General features: G+C 48.5%; 1 non-coding gene across 1 annotated transcript; it reads right to left on the bottom strand.

Moving 5' to 3' along the window:
- Positions 1–290: 290 nt before the first annotated feature.
- On the bottom strand, positions 291–445 carry LOC131291708 (5.8S ribosomal RNA). The gene has a single exon (XR_009189477.1). It is a non-coding gene; the product is annotated as a 5.8S ribosomal RNA (ribosomal RNA).
- Between the last annotated feature and the right edge of the window lie 4,966 nt (positions 446–5,411).

Consider the following 5,411-nt stretch of genomic DNA (forward strand, 5'->3'; position numbering starts at 1 on the left):
CTGCTTCGACGCTACTTTGACATCTTCGCTTCTATTTAAATAAATAAATAAGCTGAAGCTAGACATCACTAAACACCACCACAGACACCACAAGCACGCCTTCTCCTCGTACTTCCGCCTCACGCGGGAACACGGACGCTCTAAATACTTCGAATTCCAATGCCAGTATATTGTAAACCACGGGTTCTTTAATGCTAGCGGGTCGTCGCGACCCTAGTTAACATCATGGTGCACGTCTCGTGACGGGTGTCACGGCGTAGTTAAATGTATGCGATACATTTCTCAAATATAAGCGCTCAGTCATCTGTACATCATGGTAGGTTCCCACGACGTGCAATATGCGTTCAACTTATCAATGTTCATGTGTCCTGCAGTTCACATTATGACGCGCAGTTAGCTGCGGTCTTCATCGATCCATGAGCCGAGTGATCCACTGCCGAGGGTGACTAACTTGCGTAAGCCGCCGCTGTGCGCGTATACCCGTTCCCCGTAGGGAGGAGCAAGCCGCCGCTTAGAGACGAAGCATAAAGTGTCCTCATTCCACATAGGGCAAGCTGGATGAATCCATTTTACCCAGGACGGCCGAAGCGGCGTGGACCAGGGGAGAACTGAACCTTATACTTCACACCACAGTAAGTCTACGTGTCCTCTTCCACATAGGGCAAGCTAGAACTAACTATCTTACTCAGGACTGCCGAAGCAGCGTGGACCAGGGGAGGAACACACTTTTCATGGAAACGTAAGGCATCCATGACTGCCATAACGTAAGCCGCCGCTGTGCGCGTATACCCGTTCCCCGTAGGGAGGAGCAAGCCGCCGCTTAGAGACGAAGCATAAAGTGTCCTCATTCCACATAGGGCAAGCTGGATGAATCCATTTTACCCAGGACGGCCGAAGCGGCGTGGACCAGGGGAGAACTGAACTTTATACTTCACACCACAGTAAGTCTACGTGTCCTCTTCCACATAGGGCAAGCTAGAACTAACTATCTTACCCAGGACTGCCGAAGCAGCGTGGACCAGGGGAGGAACACACTTTTCATAGAAACGTAAGGCATCCATGACTGCCATAGTGCGTAAGCCGCCGCTGTGCGCGTAAACCCGTTCCCCGTAGGGAGGAGTCAAGCCGCCGCTTAGAGACGAAGTATGAAGTGTCCTCTTCCACATAGGGCAAGCTAGAATGAACTATCTTACCCAGGACCGCCGAAGCAGCGTGGACCAGGGGAGAACTGAACTTTATACTTCACACCGCAGTATTGAGTAATGTGCCCTCTTCCACATAGGGCAAGCTGGAATGTTCCATTTTACCCAGGACGGCCGAAGCGGCGTGGACCAGTGGAGGACTACACAATCATGAGGTTTGATATCGACTTGTGTGTTTCAATAGGATACCGATGGTATGGTTTGAACCGATTTGATTTAGCCATTCTGAAGTCATCACTTGGTTGAAGCGCTGAACTAGGGAGGCATCGTTTACATATATATTGGTTTTCGCATGCTCTACTAGGTTAATGTCATGAGGTTGGCTATCGAGCATGCCCAAGTGATGACTTGATTGTGTGCTTGCTTGAATTCTTCACATTTCATACCATCGGTTAGTTGTCGAATCATTCCTCGATCATAACCTTCGTTCTTGGTTCATGTATGCTCTCTTCCACATAGGGCAAGCTAGAATTAACTATCTTACCCAGGACCGCCGAAGCAGCGTGGACCAGGGGAGAACTATACTTTGTCTTGTATGCCCTCTTCCACATAGGGCAAGCTAGAACTAACTATCTTACCCAGGACCGCCGAAGCAGCGTGGACCAGTGGAGGACTATACTTTGTTCATAACACCACAGTATTGAGTAATGTGCCCTCTTCCACATAGGGCAAGCTAGAATGAACTATCTTACCCAGGACCGCCGGAGCAGTGTGGACCAGTGGAGGACTACACAATCATGAGGTTTGATATCGACTTGTGTGTTTCAATAGGGTACCGATGGTATGTTTTGAACCGATTTGATTTAGCCATTCTGAAGTCATCACTTGGTTGAAGCGCTGAACTAGGGAGGGGCATCGTTTACATATATATTGGTTTTCGCATGCTCTACTAGGTTAATGTCATGAGGTTGGCTATCGAGCATGCCCAAGTGATGACTTGATTGTGTGCTTGCTTGAATTCTTCACATTTCATACCATCGGTTAGTTGTCGAATCATTCCTCGATCATAACCTTCGTTCTTGGTTCATGTATGCCCTCTTCCACATAGGGCAAGCTAGAATGAACTATCTTACCCAGGACCGCCGGAGCAGCGTGGACCAGTGGAGGACTATACTTTGTTCATTACACCACAGTATTAAGTATGGTGTCCTCTTCCACATAGGGCAAGCTAGAACTAACTATCTTACCCAGGACCGCCGAAGCAGTGTGGACCAGGGGAGGACTATACTTTATACTTCACACACTAGCCATATTGAAGTCATCACTTGGTTGAAGCACTGAACTAGGGCGAGTCTATCGTTTACTTTGCATTGGGATAATACGCTGCATGCTCTCTTAGGTTAATGTCATGTGGTTGGCTATAGAGCATGCCCAAGTGATGACTTTGTTTAAAGCTCAACAGGTAGAGTATTATGTCCTCTTCCACATAGGGCAAGCTAGAATTAACTATCTTACCCAGGACAGCCGGAGCAGCGTGGACCAGGGGAGAACTATACTTTGTCTTGTATGCCCTCTTCCACATAGGGCAAGCTAGAATTAACTATCTTACCCAGGACTGCAAAGCAGCGTGGACCAGTGGAGGACTATACTTTGTTCATTACACCACAGTATTAAGTATGGTGTCCTCTTCCACATAGGGCAAGCTAGAACTAACTATCTTACCCAGGACCGCCGAAGCAGTGTGGACCAGGGGAGGACTATACTTTATACTTCACACACTAGCCATACTGAAGTCATCACTTGGTTGAAGCGCTGAACTACGGCGGGGTAATCGTTTACAGGTTATAATCATATAGCTGCATGCTCATTAGTAGATAATGGAATATTGTATGGCAATATGAGCATGCCCAAGTGATGACTTTGTTTCAAGCTCAACAGGTAGGGTATTGAGTCCTCTTCCACATAGGGCAAGCTAGAATGAACTATCTTACCCAGGACCGCCGGAGCAGCGTGGACCAGTGGAGGACTCTATACTTTATACTTCACACCACAGTATTGAGTACGACTTGCATAAAGCCCCTAATGAGAACCACGAGGGCTCTCTCAATGTAGAACCACGAGGGCTCTAGTACCGATTCTCTCGGTACGGCTTGGTCCGTGTTCCTTTATGCTTGTACTCTTAGAAAGTCTCAACCCGGAGGTCTTGACTTTGATTGTCATAGTTGGACTACGACGGGGCATCCGACCATTGCTGATCGAACACCCCTGATTCACCATCTTTCGGGTAGGCGGTACGCGTACCTCCGGACGCGGAAGTCTCAACCCGGAGGTCTTGACTTTGATTGTCATAGTTGGACTACGACGGGGTATCCGACTCATCGAATACCCCAGAAGCACACCATCTTTCGGGTAGGCGGTACGCGTACCTCCGGACGCGGAAGTCTCAACCCGGAGGTCTTGACTTTGATTGTCATAGTTGGACTACGACGGGGTATCCGACTCATCGAATACCCCAGAAGCACACCATCTTTCGGGTAGGCGGTACGCGTACCTCCGGACGCGGAAGTCTCAACCCGGAGGTCTTGACTTTGATTGTCATAGTTGGACTACGACGGGGTATCCGACTCATCGAATACCCCAGAAGCACACCATCTTTCGGGTAGGCGGTACGCGTACCTCCGGACGCGGAAAGTCTCAACCCGGAGGTCTTGACTTTGGTTGTCATAGTTGGACTATGACGGGGCATCCGACCATTGCTGATCGAACACCCCTGTTACACCATCTTTCGGATAGGCGGTGCGCGACACCACCGACGCGGAAAGTCTCAACCCGGAGGTCTTGACTTTATATTGTTGGATAGTCCTCTTCCACTATAGGGCAAGCTGGAAATATTCCATTTTACCCAGGACTGCCGAGGCAGCGTGGACCAGGGGAGAACTTCACGGAATCTTCAGGCATCCATGATTGCCATAGTGCGTAAGCCGCCGCTGTGTGCGTCAACTCGTTCCCCGTGAGGAGGAGTCTAGCCGCCGCTAAAAGACGAAGCATTAAGTGTCCTCATTCCACTATAGGGCAAGCTAGAATGAACTATCTTACCCAGGACCGCCGAAGCAGCGTGGACCAGGCGAAGACTATACTTTATACTTCACACCACAGTATTGAGTACGACTTGCATAAAGCCCCTAATGAGAACCACGAGGGCTCTCTCAATGTAGAACCACGAGGGCTCTAGTACCGATTCTCTCGGTACGGCTTGGTCCGTGTTCCTTTATGCTTGTACTCGCGGAAAGTCTCAACCCGGAGGTCTTGACTTTGATTGTCATAGTTGGACTACGACGGGGTATCCGACCATTGCTGACCGAACACCCCTGATTCATCATCTTTCGGATAGGAGGTGCGCCCACCTCCGACGCGGAAGTCTCAACCCGGAGGTTCGGACTTAGAGTTTTTCCCATTTAAAAGTTTTTCTCTTAGCCATACTGAAGTCATCACTTGGTGAACGATTGAACTAGGGCGGGTTAATCGTTTATAGGTATCATGTGGTTTGCATGCTCTCTTAGGTTAAGGTCATGTGGTTGGCTATCGAGCATGCCCAAGTGATGACTTTGTTTCACGCTTGCTTGATTTCTTCAAGATTCCCTGTTATATAGTGTAATCATTCGAGAACAGGGAATCTTTGGTTTTGCTCAACAGGTATTGGATGTCAACTTGGTATCTAGATCGCATTAAGTCTCAACCCTTAGGTTCGGACTTGTATAGTGACATCTTGTTACGGTCTTGAGTCTCAACCCGCAGGTTCGGACTACTTAGTGTTTGATCGAATATAATATGGCAACTTGTGCCTAAGTCTCAACCCGCAGGTTCGGACTTCTGTTTATTTGGCCAATGTATGTATAAGGCAACTTGTGCCTAAGTCTCAACCCGCAGGTTCGGACTTGTGTATTTGTTCGAAGTCATGTATAAGGCAACGTGTGCCTAAGTCTCAACCCGCAGGTTCGGACTTGTTAGTGTTTCGTCAAGTTTCATATGGCAACTTGTGCCTAAGTCTCAACCCGCAGGTTCGGACTTGTGTATTTGTTCGAAGTCATGTATAAGGCAACTTGTGCCTAAGTCTCAACCCGCAGGTTCGGACTTGTGTATTTGTTCGAAGTCATGTATAAGGCAACTTGTGCCTAAGTCTCAACCCGCAGGTTCGGACTTCATAGTGTTTCGTCAATGTTCATATGGCAACTTGTGCCGAAGTCTCAACCCGCAGGTTCGGACTTCTAT

This window comes from Anopheles ziemanni, assembly GCF_943734765.1.
Source record: "Anopheles ziemanni chromosome X unlocalized genomic scaffold, idAnoZiCoDA_A2_x.2 X_unloc_13, whole genome shotgun sequence".
NCBI classification, from domain to species: domain Eukaryota; kingdom Metazoa; phylum Arthropoda; class Insecta; order Diptera; family Culicidae; genus Anopheles; species Anopheles ziemanni.